Raw genomic sequence first — 19939 nt, forward strand, 5'->3', positions numbered from 1 at the left:
GGCCCAAATGCGAGGCTTTTTGTGGGCTGCCAGGCCACTGAGTTGAACCATTTAACAAAGCCTTTTAAGATGGACCTCCAACTAACCAATCACCGTTTTAACTTTGACAAGTGCAGGGTCTCAAGGAGAGTAACTGTCAAACGTTCGGAGGGTCGTGCCAGGATGACATAGATAGGAGTGTCTTACTTGATGAAGGCAGGTTAACCCGAAGTTTTAGGTAAATGTACCAGGCTTCCAAGCCGTGGGTCGATACCCAGCTACAAGGGTCCATTCAGACTTCTTGGTATTGGACCAAGGAGCCCCCAAGTAACGTGATGAGCTGTGCTCATTAGGTGCCTATGTTTGAGCATCGAAACTCTCTTTGGCCCTTTGGGTGTGAAGCTCCCAAGCTGTGTGATGAGCTATGCTCATTGGGTGCCTATGTTTGAGTTGTGCATAGCATCAAAACTCTCTTTGGCCCTTTGGGTGTGAAGGTCCCAAGCTTTGTGGCGTGATAGCCGGTTTAACGGGTAGTACTCTGCTTTGTCAGCTGAAACCCCCATGTAGCTCAAAGAATATTTGAGAAAAAACAGCAGAGGCCCCGCTTTAAAGCAAGGATGCTGATTTATTTATTGATGATAATATATACATTGTCAAAATATGTACATAAAAAAGAGCCTGTGGCTCAAGTGTAGTAAGGTCGGAGGAGAGCTATGTTCCAGGGCCGCCGGGTCTCCTCCTCAGATTTGCGTGAGTTATCTCGAACATCAATGAGGTAGTATGATCCGTTGTGCAGATTCTTGCTGACCACAAAGGGTCCTTCCCAAGGCGGGGATAATTTGTGTATGCCGGTCTGATCCTGGATAAGCCGGAGCACCAAGTCACCTTCTTGAAAGGCTCTTGTCCTAACCCGGCGGCCGTGATAACGCCACAGGTCTTGTTGATAAACCGCCGAGCGTGCCAAAGCCATATCCCGCTTCTCATCTAGCAAATTCAGTGCCTCTTGGCGGGCTTGCTTGTTATCTGCTTCAACGTAATTAGCAACCCGGGGCGAATCATGACGTATATCACTTGGGAGAACCGCCTCTGCCCCGTAGACCATAAAGAAAGGCGTGTATCCTGTTGATCGATTGGGGGTGGTGTTGATACTCCACAACACAGAAGGTAATTCTTCCACCCAACAACCCGGCGTCCGCTTCAAGGGAATCATGAGCCGGGGTTTAAGACCCTTTAAGATTTCTTGATTAGCTCACTCTGCTTGACCGTTGGATTGAGGGTGCGCCACAGATGCTAGGTCAAGCCGGATATGCTCCCTCTGACAGAAATCCTCCATCTCACCTTTGGATAGGTTAGTACCATTATCCGTGATAATGCTGTGTGGGTAGCCAAAATGGAAAATAATCTTTTTGAGAAATTGAACTGTCGTAGCTGCATCGCAGTTGCTAACAGGCTCCGCTTCAACCCATTTGGTGAATTTATCAACTGCCACCAACAGGTGGGTCTTCTTGTCCGGGGAACGTTTGAAGGGTCCCACCATATCAAGCCCCCAAGTAGCAAAAGGCCAAGTGATGGGAATCATCCGTAGTTCCTGAGCCGGAACATGAGCTCTGCGTGAAATTTTTTGACAAGCATCACATCGCTTTACCAGATCCTCCGCATCAGCATGAGCTGTCAACCAGTAAAACCCATGACGAAAAGCTTTTGCAACCAGGGACTTTGAACTGGCATGATGACCAAAATCCCCTTCATGAATTTCCTGGAGGATCACTTGGCCTTCCTCTGGAGAAACACAATGCTGAAATACGCCTCAAACGCTACAGCGGTGCAACTCGCCATTGTGAATAATCATGGACTTAGAGCGCCGGACTATCTGTCGGGCCAGGACTTGATCATTTGGTAGCTCACCCCAGCTCATATATGCCAAATATGGAGCCGTCCAATTCGACACGGCATGTAAAGCGGCCACCAACTGCGCCTCCAGATCAGGAACAGCCAGATCCTCTTTTGTTGGCAATTTAACAGACGGGTTATGCAAGATATCTAAGAAGGTGTTAGGAGGTACCGGTTTACGCTGAGATCCAAGCCGGCTTAAAGCGTCTGCTGCTTTGTTTTTGCGCCGATCAATATGCTCAACCTGGTAACCTTTGAAGTGACCCACCACAATATCTACCTCACGCTTGTAAGCCGCCATAAGTGGATCCTTAGAATCCCAAGTACCAGAAACTTGCTGAGCTACCAGATCAGAATCTCCGAAACAACGAACTCGAGTTAAGTTCATCTCCTTAGCCACACGGAGACCATGAAGCAGAGCTTCATACTCAGCTGCATTGTTAGTACAAGGAAACATCAAGCGGAGGACATAGCAAATTTTATCACCTCGGGGGGAGGTAAGGACAACCCCAGCCCCCGAGCCTTCCAACTGCCTTGATCCATCGAAATGAATAGTCCAGTACGTATTATCCGGCTTCTCTTCCGGTGCTTGTAACTCGGTCCAGTCATTAATAAAGTCCACAAGAGCCTGAGACTTGATGGCTGTGCGAGGCACATATTTCAAACCATGTGGACCAAGCTCAATTGCCCACTTTGCAACCCGGCCAGTTGCTTCTCTGTTTTGGATGATATCGGCCAAGGGAGCAGAACTAACCACTGTGATGGGGTGACCTTGAAAATATTGCTTGAGTTTTCGACTGGCCATAAAAACCCCATACACCAACTTCTGCCAATGCGGATAGCGTTGCTTTGACTCGATCAGAACTTCACTGATGTAGTATACCGGCCGTTGAACCGGATATTCCTTCCCAGCCTCTTTATGCTCTACCACGATAGCCACACTGACCACTCGGGCATTAGCAGCCACATATAATAGTAAAGGCTCATGATCAACTAGGGCTGCAAGAACTGGTGGTTCAACCAACTGCCGTTTTAACTCCTCAAAGGCCGCATTAGCCGCATCACTCCATACGAAATCATTCGTCTTCTTCAACATCTGATACAAGGGAATGGCCTTCTCACCCAAACGGCTGATAAACCGGCTGAGGGCTGCAATCCGGCCTGCGAGACGCTGAACATCATTGATACATGTCGGTTTAGCCAAGGATGTGATTGCCTTGATCTTTTCCGGATTGGCCTCAATGCCCCTGTTAGACACAAGAAAACCGAGCAGTTTGCCTGCCAGAACACCAAAAACACACTTATCTAGGTTAAGCATCATCTTGTAAACCCGGAGGTTGTCAAACGTCTCCTTGAGATCAGCTATCAATTTCTCCTTTTCTCTGGATTTCACCAGAATGTCATCCACATAGGCATGAACATTACGCCCAATCTGCGTGTGAAGACAATTCTGCACACAACGCTGATAAGTTGCCTGAGCACTCTTGAGCACAAAGGGCATAGAAACATAGCAGAAGGCTCCAAAGGGAGTGATGAAGGCTGTCTTCTCCTGGTCCTTAACTGCCATTTTGATCTGATGGTACCTTGAGTAAGCATCCAAAAAACTCAGGCGCTCACAACCCACCGTCGCATCAATGATCTGATCAATACGCGGGAGAGCAAAAGGATCGGCCGGGCAAGCCTTATTTAAGTCCGTGTAGTCCACACACATGCGCCAAGTCCCGTTTTTCTTAAGAACCAGCACCGGATTAGCCAACCATTCAGGATGAAACACTTCAACGATAAACCCAGCAGCCAACAGCCGGGCTACCTCCTCCCCAATTGCCTTGCGTCTCTCTTTATTAAAGTGACGACGAAATTGCTTGACCGGTTTAAACTTCGGATCAATATTAAGAGTGTGCTCATTGAGTTCCCTCAGTACACCTGGCATGTCAGAAGGCTTCCATGCAAAGATGTCCCGGTTCTCACGGATGAACTCGATGAGCGCGCTTTCCTATTTTGGATCCAGATTGGTGCTGATGCTGAACTGCTTGGATGAATTGCCAGGTACAAAGTCAACAAGATTTGTCTCGTCAGCCGGTTTGAAGTGTAGGGTTGGGTCATGCTCAGTGGTGGGCTTCTTCAGAGGGGTCATATCTGCCGGATCAACATTCTCCTTGTAAAACTTTAACTCCTCTGTAGCACAAACCGACTCAGCGTAAGCCGCATCACTCTCTTCGCAATCCAAAGCGATCTTTCGACTGCCATGAACCGTGATGGTTCCCTTGTGACCCGGCATTTTGAGCTGTAAGTAAATATAACAAGGCCTGGCCATGAACTTTGCATAAGCCGGTCGTCTGAACAGTGCGTGATACGGGCTCTGGATTCTCACCACCTCAAAAGTCAATGTCTCAGACCGGGAATCATGTTCATCCCCAAACACAACTTCCAAGGCAATCTTGCCCACTGGATATGCTGACTTTCCTGGTACCACGCCATGGAACACAGTATTGGACGGTTTAAGATTCTTATCTGTCAACCCCATTCGACGGAATGTCTCATAATACAGAATGTTAATACTGCTTCCTCCATCCATGAGTACTTTGGTGAACTTGTAACCTCCCACCTGAGGTGCCACCACTAGAGCTAGCTGACCCGGATTGTCAACCCGGGGCGGATGATCCTCCCTACTCCACACGATGGGTTGTTCCGACCACCGCAGATAGCGTGGAACTGCCGGTTCAACCGCATTAACTGCCCTCTTATGCAGCTTCAGATCACGCTTGCACAGACTAGTGGTGAATACATGATATTGTCCACCATTCAGCTGCTTCGGGTGACTCTGGTAACCCGACTGTTGCTGATTCCCTTGACCACTCTGTTGGTTATTGCCACCTTGGTTGTTCTGGTTATTATGATTATTCTGAAACCCAGAGCTTGAACCGCCGCCACCATGAAAACCAGGACCTGAACCGCCCGACGGGCCCTGATCATACCGGAAGAGATCAGAATTTTTGAAGTCCTTCATGATGTTGCAATCCTTCCAGAGATGTGTTGCAGGGACTTCTTTGGTTCCATGCTTTGGACAGGGCTGATTCAACAAGCGCTCCAGATTCATCGCCCCACCACGCTGGGGCGGTTTACCCCTACAACGCTGCACATTAGCATTAGCCACAAAATCTGAATCTGCTTTACGCTTACCATTATTCTCATGGCCTCCCTGGTTGTGCTGCTGTCCCTTCGTACCACCATTCCTCTTTCCCTTCTCCGGTTTCTCATTATCAGAATAGGGATCCTTGGTATTATCAGAATCGACGTATTTTACCAAGGCTGCCATGAGGGTTCTCAGGTCGTTGCAGTGGCGCTTGAGCCGTCCCAACTTCTCCTTCAGTGACTTAAACCGGCAATTACGTTCCAGCGTGATAATCGCTTGGCTAGCGTTAATCCGGTCGGACGAGTGCAAAACTTCTGAGATCCGGCGCACCCAATGAGTTGTGGACTCGTTCTCACCCTGAACGCAAGCATCCAGATCTATAATGGACATGAGCTGTTTGCACGTATCCTTAAAATTGTCTATAAACCGGGCCTTCAACTGATCCCATGACTCGATGGAATTAGCTGGTAGATTTTTTAACCAAGTGCGGGCCGGTCCTTCCAACATCATCGTGAAGTACTTTGCACAAGCTGCTTCATCCACATCCAGCATCTCCATTGCCATCTCATAAGTCTCGACCCACGCCTCAGGTGGCTGATCCGCCGTATAGTTAGGCACCTTGCGCGGCCCCTTGAAATCCTTGGGCAGACGCACGTTACGGAGAGCCGGAATAAGGCACGGTACACCCCAGGAACTGAAAGCAAGCCCGATGCCTCTGTCAACCGACACTGTTGGCTGAACCGGGGCGGGTTGATAACGATCCAAAGCGCCATCCCTTCAAGCCCTGCCATGGTCCACCACCTCCTGAGCATTGCAACACCGCGCGCTGCTAGACACCTCTGGTTCGTCCATCCGCCTGCTATAACTTGGGCTCGGACGGGGGGTTGAATGGATCCTGTCTCGGCTATATGAATAAGCCTGTTGCTGCACTACGGCGGTTTGAAGAAGATCTCTCGCCCGCCGTGTCTCAACTGCCTCTATTGAATCTCCTTCCATTGGAATGGCTGCCAAGCGTGAAGCCGCAGCGATCCTGTTATCCAGGGGGCTTGAAAAGTGACCCGGTGGTGTAGGCACATACTATGGCGGATTAACTGTCCGTCGGGGTAGCTCTGTTACCCGTGGCTGATCCGGGGCGATCCTCGGCGCTTCGGCCCGGTCTGCAGCTTCCGGATTGCTCGGCCCAGCGCCTGGGGTCTGAAAGAGATTTAACCCTTCGTAAACCGGCGGTAGGTGCGACCGATACTTCCTCCATAACACCTCCTCTGTCGCGGTCCGGTCCAGCATGAGTCGGTAATTCTGCGCTTGTATCTGCTGTGCTTGAGCATTCAAAGCGGCCTGTTCCTCAGCCATCCTATTATCCTCAGCCACCAGGTCTGCCTTAGCCTGCGTAATCTGCTCCTTCAGCCTCGCAACTTCCGCATTGTGCCGATGATGCGTCTCCGGGGTGACTGCCGTGGTTAACAAGGTCGCCCAAGCATCCATTAAACCGGAGAGAACCTGCGCCGGCCGGCGCGCCGAGGTACCTGCCGCGGCCGCTGATCCGGTGGTCGCTGCTGCGGTTGATGAAGACTGTAACACAGGTTGCGTGCCGGCCTTGTAAATAGCAACCCGGCTCGGCGCTTCAGGGAGGTCCGGAATACTGTTGCCATCAAAATATCCCTCAGGCATACCGTCATGAATCTGGTACAAGGACTCAGTTTCGCCAGTGGATGACTCACCGTCGGAATATACTGCCGTGTCGCCCTCAGACACCGGTTCAGATCCGATCCCATGGATGCATCCTACGAACGCACGCTTCACGGCGGGCGTAACTCAGGCTGGACTCGCACGCTGAGCCGTCTCGACGAGGTCGGTGTAGATGTCCGGCTCAGGGCCCGGTTCGCCGATCTTGCCAATGAAGACATGAATTCCGCCGAAGGGGACCCGGTACCCGTACTCGATTGAGCCGGCCTCAGGGCCCCATCCTTCATCGTCGATGTAGAGCTTGCCGCGATGACTTTTGGTCATCCGGCCGATCACGTACCCCTTAAGTCCTTCAGAGCAGCCCTTCAAGAACTCGACACCATCGTGCGATAGCCCCACGGTGGGCGCCAACTGTCGTGGAATTATCACATCAGATGTCCTTGTGAAAGGACTTACTCGTGGAGCCATTGCAATGGGTTAGCTTGAAGGGGTTAAACCGGACAAGGGACACGGGAGTTATACTAGTTCAGCCCCTTCGATGAAGGTAAAAGCCTACGTCTAGTTGTGATGGGATTGATTGGGTTTCGATGATCAGGGAGCGGAATACGCTTGCCTGAGTCTCGAGTTGTTGTCTATTGTCCCTAAACCGCCGCCGGGTCGCCCCTTTATATACACAGGTTGACGCCCGGCCGGTTTACAGAGTCCCGAGGCCGACTCATACAAAGTGTCTGGCTCGGTCTCTCCTTTCCTAACTTACAATACAAGTTTACATAACCATGGCAGTTTACCATCATGGGCCCTAATCCGCCTTTGGGCTTCGGGCTTCTATGCTTCTTTAGTAAAGCGCCATCTTCTGGATCTTCATGGGATTTAACATAATCAAGGGTGAACCGGACCCTCCTGGCCGGTTTATACTCAGTAGCTATAACCTCCACAAGCTCGGCACTGGTTGAACAGTCTGCCCGAAAACTCCATTGGCAGTTGGAAGAAACTGGAAGACGCATTTCTTGACAACTTCCAGGGCACTTATGTACGACCACCGAACGCTGATGACTTAAGTCACACAATTCTACAGCCCGGAGAGTTAGCCAGGAAATTCTGGACTCAGTTCTTAACTAAAAAGAACCAAATCATCGACTGTCCGGATGCCGAAGCCCTAGCGGCCTTTAAGCATAACATCCATGACGAATGGCTAGCCCGACACCTTGGAGAAGAGAAGCCGAAATCCATGGCAGCCCTTACGGCACTCATGACCCGCTTCTGTGCGGGAGAGGATAGTTGGCTAGCACGCAGCAACAACACCTCAAGTAAGCCTGGACATTCCAAATCCAGAGAGGACAAAGTCAAGCCCCGGCGCAACAAGCACAAATGCCGAAACAACGGCGATAGCACCGAAGACACATCTGTCAATGCCGGATTTAGCGGCTCTGTTACCGGCCAGAGGAAGAAACCATTCAAAAGAAACAATCCGGGCACGTCCAATTTGGATTGCATACTCGACCGTTCATGCCAAATTCATGGCACCCCAGGAACACCAACTAACCATACCAACAGAGAATGCTGGGTCTTCAAACAGGCCGGCAAGTCAAATGCCGACAGTAAGGAGAGGGGGTCGCAAAGCGATGATGATGACGAGGAGCCCCGGTCACCCAAGACAGGAGGGCAAAAGAAGTTCCCTCCGCAAATTAACACGGTGAATATGATATACGCCACCCACATCCTCAAGCGGGAGTAGAGACGTGTACTCGGGGACGTTTACGCGATGGAGCCGGTCACCCCAAAGTACAACCCATGGTCGTCCGGCTTAATCACCTTTGATAGCAAGGATAATCCAAGCAACACCCGTCAAGGCGGCTCAGCCGCACTGGTCCTCGACCCCATAATCGACGGATTTTGCCTCACACGAGTCCTCATAGTTGGAGGCAGTAGCCTGAACCTGCTTTATCAGGATACAATACACAGGATGGGCATAGATCCTTCAAGGATCAAACCCACTAAAACCACCTTCAAAGGTGTAATACCAGGCGCAGAGGCGTGCAGTATAGGCTCAATCACACTGGAGGTGGTCTTAGGATCTCTAGAGAATTTTAGAAGAGAAGAGTTAATCTTCGACATCGTCCCTTTCTGCAGTGGCTATCACGCAATGCTTGGACGAGCCGCAACTGTCCGATTTAATGTGGTGCCGCACTACGCTTCCCTTAATCTCAAGATGCTTGGCCCACATGGCATTATAATAGCCATTGGAAACACCGAACGCTCCCGCCATACCGAAGAGCACACCGCGGCCCTAACGGCATGAGAACGGAGTGGTCTCTCACTGTCGGACATTAATTCGACAGCTAAGCTCCCGGACACTGAAAAAATAGTCCGAACTATCTCGCGGCAGGATAGCTCAGCTTCACTAATAATTTTGGCAATAAACGGCGGCACAGTCAGGTGGTTTCCCACAATACGGATCAACCACTGTGGCACACGCAAACATTTTTTGCATTTTCTTTTTCGGTTTCACCTTTTTGGCCTAGGTCATCATCAGGCGACTTGGCGACCGGACCTATGAAGGGACGAACTCATCACGGCGGGAGACGGCTCGAACGCGCAGGGGAATCCCTAGATACTTCCCTCAATGATTATCATGCTATTATCCGGGTCCGCATGCAGCTCCCGCCCTGGCCACACCAGGTTTTGAGGTCATGCTCTCCTTCATCGCACTACTTGTACTCATACGCTTTGACGTATTATTCAATTACAAAATTGCGGCTGCATATGACATTCACTTGCTTTCTTCCTTTTATTTTTTATTGATATTATCTATCAATTAGCAGTCATGCACTTTGGTACGCATCAATATGCCATGGGCTTTACTGTACCCACAATACGGCAAACAAGTCCGAACACCTTTGCGGTTGTTCGGCACCCCAAACTTATAGCACTATATGCATCAGCTTCGAATCATGTCTTTGGTCAAATGTTGGGTTTGCCCGGCTCCCGTGTTTTGCTACCTTACGTTCTGCTATATCGGCTAAGGCGGCACAGGGAGAACTACTGTGATTGTGTCCCGGTTCTTCCGGACGAGCACCTCAGTAGAGAAAGCCGAAAACTAACTGTCATGATGCGGCGAGAGCTGGTCGCTGTTCGAGAGGTCTCAAAATCCATAAAGATTTCTTCCGCATTATGCGATAATCAATGCAGTGTGCGATGGATCAGTTTTTCAATCAGGTGCTGATAGAGCCCCTAGTCCGGCCTTCCGAGCACTAGGGGCTGCGCCTACTTTTCTTTCGTCAAACTCCTATTGCTAAGTGAGGGTGATAAAGCCGTATAGTCTGATTGCCTGGTTCGTTGCACCGAACACCTCCTTAAACGACCCAATACTGGGGTAAAGAGTGTCTGGATTCATCCCGAACACCCCCGTACTTCCTACGTGGGGGCGGAAGCCGACGACTGGCCAACTCTCAAAACTAATATAACTAAACGGCCGCACAGGAGGCAAAAGTATTAAACAAGCACTACATAGTAACCTTCTTTCAGATTACAACACCGGACGACATGAATATTCATAGGTAAATAATGTCCTGGTCACAATGCTCCGCCACAAGGCGGGATCCGTCCAGGACACCTTCATAGTACAATTCAGGCTTGCGGTGCTCCTTCCCTTCGGGTGGTCCTTCGGTCATTAGTTTCATAGCGTCCATCTTCGGCGAGTGCACTTTAACATAGGTGAAAGCCATTCGAGCACCTTCAATACAGACCGACCGCTTGATCACGTCAATCCAAGGACAAGCACTAACCGACCCCTTAACGAGCCCGAAGTAGCTGCTGGGAATTGCTTCGGCAGGCCATAGCCGAATTATCAAGTCTTTCATGGATAGTTCGACAGCCCTATGCAACTCGACCAGCTGTTTCAACTGATCGATAAAGGGCACAGCATATTCTGGCGCAAGGTATTGCGACTAGAAAAGCTTCTCCGCAGAACTCCCTTCTTTGGCTCGATAAAATTGCGCTGCATGAGATATGCTGCGCGGCAAATCCGCAAACGCCACTGGAGATCCCCGAATTCGTGTTAGCAATAGGAATCTTTCCTCCACATACTTGCTTTGCATAGAAAAAGCCTTACCCACCGCGATCTTTCTGGCCTCTTGGATTTCCTGGAGGGCGCCTTGGGACTCACCTCGGGCATCGTGTGCGGCTTGCCGAGCTTCGATGAGTTCGGATTCTGTATCCGACAAGCTCTACTCCAAGGTCTCGCACATTTTCACAGCTTCCTGAAGTTCTTGTTGAACCTCAATAACCCTGGCCTCGTGTTTTTCACGATCGGCCTGCTCCTTGGCTGCCCTTTTTTGGCTGCGGCCACCGCCTTCTTAAGGGGTTGTTTGGATACGGGATTTATACCAAACCTGTTTCCACTAATCACGTTTAGGATTCTAACCACCTAAAACTATGCTTGGTTGGTCCACCAAATCTCGGGATAAGGATAACTTTGTTTCCCATAAACCAGAAAAACAAGTATTTGGGAAAACCACTAATCATCGTTTTTCCACAAACCAACTTAGTTTATCATTCGCTTCAATCGCAGACTGTAGCTTCGATGAGACCTACGCCGAGTGGGTAGCATCTAAGTACGTGTACTACTACAAGGAAAGCCCCGTTCAGGTGTCGTGGTTGCTGCTCCTCGGTGAGGATAACATCGGCGCCATGGTTGCAAATCCAGCACGCTGGTGCCACCCCCACAATTCTTACCGTCAGTGAAGCAGCGGCTGATGCAGGCCATGGCCTGACCTCTTCAAGGAGCAGCTAGTCGAGCTCTATCCCATGCTCGCGTCGTTCTACAGCCTCGATAACAATAACACCTACCTCACCGGAGCCGGCCTCTGGCGCGCTCTTTTGTGTCGCGTAGATCAGCTGATGAAACGATCGGCGTGCGACACACACATATATGAAATCGTATCACAGGCCAATGGAGTGCAGCACGGTGGGGTTGATGGCAGTGATGGGGCCGCTGAAGACGAGGTTGTGGTCGCCGACGAACCCGGCGTCCTGGCCTGGTCGGACGCGCAGCTTCCATCACGTCGACCGCGCGTAGCACCTTTCCACGCACCGCGTCTTCATCATTGCCTCCATCTCCTCGGCGCTCAAGGCGACCACGATGCATCTCGGTGGCGTGGTGCATGAGGTCCCGTGGCCACGCGCACCAGGCCCAGCAGGGCAGCATCGGCCAGCAATTTGATGGAGATGGCGTGGTCGAGCATCCAGCTCCATGTCCGTGAAAGGCCCGTCGGAAGCACCATGAACTATGATGTGGGGGCGCGGTGCCTCCCCTCTTGCTTCTCATGTGAACGGCTTAGAATCGTTCTCTCAAGGTTGAGGATGACCTGAAAGAGACGCCAAACAAAGTATTCTATAAACCAGCTTTATCAAAATAACAACTTAAAACTGGTTTTCCTAAAAATACTCTTAAAACTGGTTTTACTAAAACTTGTTCCAAACACTAGTTATCCAAACAACCACTAAGAGCTTCGACTTCAGACGTTGCTCCTAGTGCACAACACAATGTTCTTCGTCAAAATCAATCATGTATTGATAATAAATCAAGACAAGGTTTTACATACCTTGGTTATCTTCCAACTGCTTCTTTACTTGGCCGAGCTCTTCTTCGGCCCGCTCCAGACGCTGCTTCAGTCCGGAGACTTCGGAAGTATCAGAAGCGGCAGTCAACAACAATGCCTGCTTAGACAAAACATGAAAACAAATAAGGGTGTTGCATGGTCAGTCCCCTGCGAGCACATATTGGATCCTTTGTCCGGTTTTTCTTTTTCAACGCTGAACAGTGTACCAGGGGATACTATCTATACATGACGCTCTTCAAGCCTCATCACTTACCTCAAAACATATTAAAAGGCTGGTGCAGGCTTCAGTCAGCCTGCTTTCCGCGGACTGAATCTTCTCAATCCCCGCACCCATAAGGGCGCGGTGTTCTTCAATGATGGAAGCGTCATTTAACGCCGCCAACAAAGAATTTGGCACCTTTGGCTGGACAGAGGTCGCCGGTGGAATAGGCGCACCCCCTTCTGTCAAAGAAGGTTCCCTGCCTAATTCCGGAACCTTGACGGTCTCCGGCATCGTGTTCGGATTTGGCCCCGTGTGACCAGCCACCGGGATTTGGCTCTCGGGTGTCGCTCGGACGGTCTTCCCGGTCCCTTCTTGGCCTGGGCCCATTAGGGATGACACCTCGGTGTCGTCCGCATGTTTGGGGTAGGTGGCCGTCGGGGGAGTTCCGCTGTCCATCGCATCCGAACTTAGTGAATCCTCCGACGAGGACTGCTCGGCGTGGGACTTGGCCGGGCTACTATATGTGTGGCTCATGTAAGTGCATCTAGTGCCCCTTAGTGATTTTGGTGTATTGAAGACTTATAGGTTAAGGGACTAATGTGTTTATGAGTGTACACAGGTCTATAAGTCTATGAGGAGTTTAATATTTATAGAGAAAGTCGACCCCTAAAAATGAAGTTCTTCGAATGAAGACTTAGATATTCTGAAGACTTTCTGAAGACTTTCAAAGTGAAGAAATTGGTGTGACCCTGAAGACTTGGTATTCATTTGAGGAACACGAAGCGTATCGTTTTCTCTTTCTTGAGTCATAGGAAACACCGTACTGTTAAAGGGGGTCGAGGAAATACTAAGGAAAAATTTCCATGTGATGTTCAACTCAAAATCCTACACCTACCAATCCCTTCGAGTGAAGCCTTTGGAAATCTCATACAGTTCAGTCAATTTCTTCAGTGACAGAGATGAAGTTCTTCTGGTCGCTGAGGAATTTGTTCTGACTGAGGAGTTAGGAATTCGCCAGTGTGGATTGCCTACACAGTGAGGAACATGATAGCCCTGATGAATTTGAGAATTAAATTTCTGACCGTTGCTGTGCTGCGCGCTAGCTGTCCCAAAATATCTTATCCACCTAACTGTCATATCATTGAAGGGCATTTATGTCTTATCATGTCGGGCTGCTCCCTAGGCTATAAATAGCCGCCCCCTACAACCACTAGCTGGTTGGCTGCTCCGAGAGAACTAACACTTGTCATTTGAGAGCATCCCATCCTCCGAGGACTTTGAGCGAAAATCATCGAGTGAGGAAAAACCCAAACCCAAACACCTACAAACCCAAAGTGATTGAGCATCACTTAAGAGATTGATCCTGCATGGATCCGACACTTGTTACCTTTGAAGATTGTGCTTCTTCCAGACGGTTAGGCATCATGGTCTAGAGCATCCAAGAGGAATTATGGATCGCCGAGTGACCGAATCTGTGAAGGTTTGGAAGTCTCCTGAAGACTTACCACGAGTGATTGGACGAGGTCTGTGTGACCTTAGTTCAAGGAGAATACAGTGAGTACTTGGTGTCCTGAGCTGCGTGCTCAGCGACTGGGTGTCCAGGACTATGTGTCCTCGAGTTCAAATACTCAGCCGCTCCAACCAGACGTATAACTAGACAGCAGTTGGAACTGGTCTACCAAATCATTGTCTTCACCAACCTTACTAGTTCTATTTCCTCAACTCTTTCATTTCCTCATTACTGTGTTGAGTGATTGTTCATATCTGTGTTTGAAGACTTTGACTGAAGACTTTCTCAATTTCCTCAGTTCAATTTCTTCAGTCTGTTTGTCTTCATCATGTGTTATCTTGTGATTACGCTTTCTGTACTCTGTGTTTGTCTTCATTTCATCATGATGACTATGTCTGTATTCTTTTATGCTTACTTTTGAGTACTTATTCCGCTGGAAGTAGTTCTTCGCTTAGGAATTTCCTCACCGGCAAATTCCTCAGTGAAGAATTCATAAAAATCGCCTATTCACCCCCCTCTAGTCGATATAACACACTTTCAATTGGTATCAGAGCAAGGTACTCCCTTGTTCTGTGTGCTTTTGGTTTAACCACCTGGAGTTCTAGTTATGTCGACCGCAGGTATGATCAAGGTCTCCGCTGGGTGTCCTACCTTCGATGGCACGGACTACCCCTACTGGAAGAATAAGATGCGAATGCATCTTGAAGCAATTGACAACGATCTCTGGTACATTGTGGAAAATGTTGTTCCCTCAGTCACACCTTCCCTGAATGCTGCTGATGTGAAGAGATCCAAGCAACTAGATTCTCAACTGAAGAATATCATATATGGTCATCTGAGTAAAGGATAGTATGGTAGAATGAGTGTTTTGAAAACTGCTAAGCTTATCTGGGATAGGCTCTCCAAAGTAAACGAAGGAGTCTCAACTCAACGTGACTCTCGTGTTGACGTTCTTCGCAATATCTTCAACCGCTTCAAAAGACTCGACAATGAAAATGTTCAGCAAACCTTCGATCGCCTCACTGATATCTCAAATGAGCTTCAAGCGCTCGGTGCCACTGACATCACCGACCATGAGGTAGTGAAGAAATTGCTGAGATCACTCGATTCTTCATTTCACACTCTGGCACTGATGATTCAAGAGCGTGCTGATTACAAGTCACTTGATCCCGCTGATATCCTCGAGAGGCTAAACACTCATGAGTTCCAGCTTGCTGAGAAGAGGGAGATCTCTATGGTCTGAGCTATGGCAAACCACGTGCCCTGAAGGCCAAGGCTGTGTCTGAATCTGAATGTGAAGATTCTGGTAGTAGCCTTGGTGATCCTGAAGAATTGAGCCAGGAGCTAGCACTGCTCGTGAAGAAGTTCCAGAAGTTCTCAAGATGCGGTCGCTTTGGAAAATCCTCAAGGAGCAGTGATTCCTCATCAAGTGACTATAAGAGAAGACTATGCCACAAGGACTACAGTTCTGATGACGCTAAAAAGAAGAAATCGTCAAAATCTTCGTCATCAAAATCCTCGAAGTCTTCATCTAACAAGAAGAGCAGCTCCAAGAAGGCTCGGGCATTCATTGGCAAGGAAATGGACTCTGAAGCTGAATCTGAGGAACATGAGGAAGAGGAGGCATCTAAGGAGTCCGAGTCTGGTGTGGCGAGTCTGGCTCTCGCTACTGCATTCGTCAGCAAGTCCATCTTCAACTCTGAAGAAATTGACCCCACCTACAAGGCTGACAAAGATAATGATGACTACGCTCCCACCTATTACTTCATGGCAAAGGGTGCCAAGGTAACAAAATACCCCTCCTCTGAATCTAGTGAGGATGAATCTGATGAAAATCTTAAGCCTAGCTACTCTAAACTTGCTAAGATTGCCGTGAAATAACAAAAGGCTATTGAAAAACTTCAAAACATGCTAGACAAAAGTGATGATATGTTGGGTGATGAAATGGACCGCACTAAAGACTTAACTGAAAATCTTCAGAGACTTCAGTCTAAGTTTGACAACCTTCAAAGTCATCATAAAACTTTCTTATCTAATCACGAGAAGCTTACTTATGAATTTCTTCAAAGAAAGCAAGATCTTGAGAAGCTAAGAGTGAGTTATGAAGATCTTCAGAAGGAGCGCGATTCATTACTTGCTCAACAAATCAACGCTTCTCAGGAAGAATTTGTTCCTCCATGCTTAAAGTGCATTGAATGTGAATCTGCTAATTCTTCACCTGAATGTTCAAATGCTTCAACTGTTACAAATTCTTCACCTTCCTCTGGTATCACTAATTCCTCATCTGAGGACATTGCTAGTATCACTGACGATGCAGGGCTGAAGGAATTGTATATGACAGGCATGTACAAAAGCCTCAAAGGGCATCAGACTCTTTGTGATGTGCTCAAAAAGCAGATCCTCAACAGAAACCCTAGGAAAGATGGTATTGCCTTTGAGAGGAAACTCAATGCTGATGGAACATATTGGAAGCCTGAGCAGTACCCCAAAACCTGATGGGTTGCTGCAAAGGGACCTCCAGTTGATCCATCTAACTTATCTGGCTTTACATGTGAATCTCCTCATTCTTCTGATGAGTCATTTGACTCCAACAATAAACTGTTCAAAAATCAGAATGGTGAAGTATTTGCTAGATATGTTGGCACTAACTTCAGGAACGGTTCTCCTATGAAGAAAATCTGGGTTCCCAAGAAGTGCCTTGAAAGTCTTCAGGTGAATGTCCTCATGACACCACCAGTGAAGAATAGGAACCCCAGATCAAACTCCTCATATGGACAAAATTCTTCATATGGATCCAAGTCCTCATACGGACCAAATTCCTCACGTGGATCAAATTCCTCAAAAGGATCAAAATCCTCATATGATTATCATCGTGCTAAGAAATCTGTTTCGCAGGGTAGAGCTAAGGGCTATGAATATGTGCATTATTCTTCAAACCAATATGTTCATAAGTCCTCGAAGAATTTCTCTGCTTATTCATATGCTTACCCTAACCCCTCTTATGTGAAACAAAATGGATTGGCCTCTATGCCACCATTCTCATATGGAGCTCGTAGAGTGATGAACTCTTTGCCACCCCTTCAGATGTGGGTGGTGAAGAAAAAGAAGTAATTACTTCCGCAGGGTCAGGTCTCTAGACGTGCTTTAACGTCTGAAGAATTTGCTGGGGGGCTGACAAAAATGCCTGAAAGGACGCAGGCAAATCATGATGAAATGAACTTTCATTTCACACGTCCTCACACTGCTTATCTGTTCTATTGCTTGATGAAATTGAACTGATGAATTTGACGTCATATTCTTCACTGATGAAGTATATGAGTTCGTCAGATGCACTAATTCATTTGCAGGATGATCAGCCCAAAGCAAACGAGTGGGTCCTCTATAGTGGATGTACAAATCACATGACGGGTGACAAGAATTTATTGATGGATGCTCCTTTATCACCATCACATCTGAAGCATATCATATTCGCTGACAAAGGAAAAAGTCAGGTATTGGGTCTAGGTAAGGTTGCGATCTCAAAGGATCGACACATGGACAAAGTCATGCTTGTCGAGTCCTTAGGATACAACCTCATGTCTGTCTCAATGCTTTGTGATCTCGATATGGTTGTTGTCTTTGGAAGATATCGTTGTGTTGTGATCATGGAAGCTGACCATTCCAAAGTCTTCGAAGGCTTTAGGAGAGGAGATCTGTATATTGTTGATTTCTCTACAGGACCACAACCAGCCGTGTGCCTACTGGCAAAAGCTTCAGAAGGCTGGCTATGGCATCGATGACTTGGTCATGCTGGCATGAGGTATCTGAACACGCTTGCAAAGAAGAAGCACGTGATTGGCATTGAGAATGTCAAATTCCTCAAGGATCACTTATGCGGAGCTTGTGAAGCTGGAAAGATGACAAAGGCCAAGAATCCAGCGAAGACTATCATGACCACTACTCGTCCATTCGAATTGCTTCACATGGATCTCTTTGGTCCTAATCATTATTCTGCTGTTTCAAATGATGCATATCTATATGGCTTTGTTATTGTTGATGACTATTCTCGTTACACATGGGTACACATTGTCACTTACAAACATGAAGTGCAGGAAATCTTCAAACGATTTTCCTCGAGGGCTTCAACCAACTTTGGTGTGAAGATCAAGCACATCAGAACTGACAATGGGACTGAGTTCAAGAATTCCGGTCTTGATGGCTATCTTGATGAACTTGGTATTACTCATGAGTTATCTGCTCCTTATACTCCTCAGCAGAATGGCGTAGTGGAGCGCAAGAACAGAACCCTTGCTGAAATGGCTCGCACTATGCTTGATGAATACAAGACGCCTCATCGTTTGTGGATTGAGGCAATTGATACTGCATGCCACGTCATCAATCGGGTATATCTTCACAAATTCTTCAAGAAAACTGCATATGAACTCCTCATTGACAAGAAACCCAATGTGAGTTATTTCAAAGTATTCGGTGCTAAATGTTGGATTAGAGATCCTCATCACAATGCTAAATTTTCACCGAAAGCACATGAAGGTTTTATGCTTGGTTACGGAAAGGACTCGCACACCTACAGAGTCTTCAACAACGCTCTTCACAAGGTTGTTGAAACTGTAGATGTGCGGTTCGATGAAACTAATGGCTCGCAAAGAAAGCACCTACCTTCTGTGATAGATGAACCAACACCTGAGGATTCTATCAAGTTCAAGGCGACTGAGGATGTCATTCCTAGTGAAGAATCTGCTGAAGAATTCATTCCAGAACGCGAAGATCGTCGAGCTAATGCACTTGAAGACAATGCTGAAGAAAATGGTGCTGAAGAAAATGCTGATCAAGTTCCTCGACGACAACCAGCTCATCCTCGCGTTGCAAAAGAAGTGCAAGTGGAGAAGATCATCGATGACATTCGAGCACCAGGTCCTCTCACATGCTCAAAAGCTTCACATTTATCTAACTTTTGTGGGCACTATGCTTTTGTCTCTATCACAGAGCCCACTAAGGTAGATGAAGCATTTCTGGAGCCTGAGTGGATTTAGGCCATGCAAGAAGAATTACATCAGTTCAAGCTCAACAATGTCTGGGAACTGGTCAAACGTCCAGATCCTCGCAAGCATGATATCATTGGCACAAAGTGGATCTACCGCAACAAGCAAGATGAAAATGGCCTTGTGGTGAGGAATAAGGCACGACTTGTAGCTCAAGGCTACACACAGGTTGAAGGAATTGATTTCGATGAAACTTTTGCACCTGTTGTTAGACTTGAGGCTATTCGCATATTACTTGCTTATGCTAACCATCATAATATCACTTTATATCAAATGGATGTGAAAAGTGCATTCCTCAATGGTAAGCTTGAGGAAGAAGTATATGTTGCTCAACCCCCAGGTTTTGAAGACCCAAAGAATCCTGACAAAGTCTTCAGACTCAACAAGGCCCTCTATGGCCTCAAGCAAGCCCCTCGGGCGTGGTATGATACTTTGAAGGAATTTTTCGTGAAGAATGGCTTCACACCCGGTTCACTCGACCCTACTCTCTTTACTAAATCTTATGATGGTGAACTGTTTGTGTGCCAAATATACGTTGATGAAATTATCTTTGGCTGTACTGACCAACGTTATAGTGATGAATTTGCCTATATGATGAGTGAAGAATATCAAATGTCCATGATGGGAGAGTTGAAATTCTTCTTAGGTCTTCAAATTCGTCAACAGCACAATGGCATATTCATATCTCAGGAGAAAGACCTCAAGGATGTTCTGAGGAAATTCGGCATGCAAGATTGCAAAGACGTCAAAATTCCTATGCCCACAAATGGCCATCTATGCACTGATGAAAATGGTATTGACTTCGATCACAAGGTATACCGCTCCATGATTGGTTCTCTATTTTACTTATGTGCATCTAGGCCAGATATAATGCTTAGTGTT

The sequence above is a fragment of the Triticum dicoccoides genome, chromosome 4B, assembly GCF_002162155.2.
Source record: "Triticum dicoccoides isolate Atlit2015 ecotype Zavitan chromosome 4B, WEW_v2.0, whole genome shotgun sequence".
Lineage (NCBI taxonomy): Eukaryota > Viridiplantae > Streptophyta > Magnoliopsida > Poales > Poaceae > Triticum > Triticum dicoccoides.